This window comes from Apium graveolens, chromosome 4 (assembly GCF_009905375.1).
Source record: "Apium graveolens cultivar Ventura chromosome 4, ASM990537v1, whole genome shotgun sequence".
NCBI classification, from domain to species: Eukaryota; Viridiplantae; Streptophyta; class Magnoliopsida; order Apiales; family Apiaceae; genus Apium; species Apium graveolens.
The window spans coordinates 265,511,339-265,513,325 of NC_133650.1; positions in this window are offsets into that span (position 1 = coordinate 265,511,339).

Genomic DNA, 1,987 nt, shown 5'->3' on the forward strand with positions numbered 1-1,987 from the left:
ATTTTTAATAAATTAACCATTAAGAGTTTTAAGGCGATTCTTTCGCGAGTACCTTACCAACTGCCTAATCCACTTAACATAATTGTTTCATACCCCAATTAGTCATTTAAAGTCCTTAACCAAGGTTTCAAAGTAAGGCGAGGGGTAATGATTCATTCACGAAACGCCGTTACTTAAAACCGTCGTTTCTCCTAAACCGTACATCGGATTCAAGCGAACCACATATCAAAACGAAGCTCGTAACATGAACTATCTAAACATGGAAAAGGTTAGAATCTTTCAGTGAGGTCACGGGTTCTAAAGTTAAGAACAGAATAGTTAAGGAAAATCGGGCATTATAACGTTTATGTTTACGCGATTTCCAATTTTTAAACCACTCCAAACAACCACCATTCAACTCACAACCAACAATACAACCAACCCTCAACCAAACCTTACTACATCAGTCCCCAAACCTCAAGATTTTCCAATTTATACAACCCCACACATGAACTACTAGCTATACTTAAGTTTCATTAACTATAAACAAGATTTCAACATCCAAATCACTACAAATCCAATCCAAACTCTAAACACACAAGCATCATACTTCTCATTTACTATAACCATCAAAACATCATAATACTCAAAGTAAAGTTAGGGTTTGGAGGTGTTATACCTTCCTTGGAGTGATTAGAGTAGCTAGAAAGTCTTAGGGAGCCTCCTACAAGCTTGATCTTTCCAAAGAAATCAAGAACACAAAGTTAGGTTTTGAAGTTTCTAAAAGTAAGATTGAAAGAACTGTCAAAACGAGGGTATTACCATGCCTATTTGGACGAGACTTGTGAACAATAGTTGTAGGCCATCTCAATACCTTTCCAAAGAGCTATAGAGCATACTATTTGAGTGAGTATTGAAGGAGATATGGTAGTTTGAAGTTGCTGCTCTGGTTTTGGCCGAGAGCTTTTTGAAGGAAATGAAAGTCAACTTGTATTTTGTGTTTTTGATTTGTTTTGGCTTGGTTGCTTTGTTTTGTTTTGTTAATTATCCTTTTACCATGGTAAAAAATGATTGGCTTAAAATCAACCAACCAATCCCTCCATTTGTCATGCTTATGTCACCATGCCTATGTCATCCATTTGCCACATGTCTCTTCCTTGTGGTTTGATGATGTCACAATCCTTGGCTTCTTGTACAAGCTTGTCTCTTGGTCGCTTATTTGTTTTACGGTTCGCTTAACTTTCGTTCTCGTTCGTCGTTTGAGGGATCATATCCGGGATCTTATTACTTGGGTTCCCCTAAACCTTTCTCAATATTTTATATTCCTTCTTATGATCCCCTCTTAAAATCCTTGAATTTAAATCCTTTTTATCCTGTCACCTTATACTCAATTCTTTCGGTATCTGGTGGATTTTTGGGAAAAAATCAAAGTATTCGGATTTGGATTCTGACGATCTTTTTATACACTTATTTACTTTATGGAGTACTAATACGATCTTAAAATTTCCATAACAGTACTCCTATATAGCGTGGTCTGATAATTTTCCTTAATCAGCATCATCAGCAAAAGTTACTATTCATCCGTGTTTCAAAATTTTCCCAAAATTGGGGTTATTACAGATGCCTTGGATACAAGAATGTCAGCCATGGAAGCATTACAGCCATCCATCTTCATCAAGCCCAACAGACAGATTTACTTCAAAAATTGGTGGCTGCTCAAACCCCGTCCTCTAATCAACTTGATGATAACAAAAAGGGGGAGAAAGGACCAAGTGAGGGGGAGAAGCTTCAAATTCATATCAGTAAAGTAAGTGTGCCTTCAATTACTATCTCAAAGCCACCAGTTACAAACAGTATAGATATAATAAATGAAGCAACAACCAACTTTAGAGCAGCTGAAAAGAAGAAGTTGAGTCCACTCAACTGGGAGAAGATTGATGAGGATATATAAAAGAAGTTGAACTAGTCAAGGAGCCAGTAGAGTCAGCCATCCATCATTCTCAAGTCA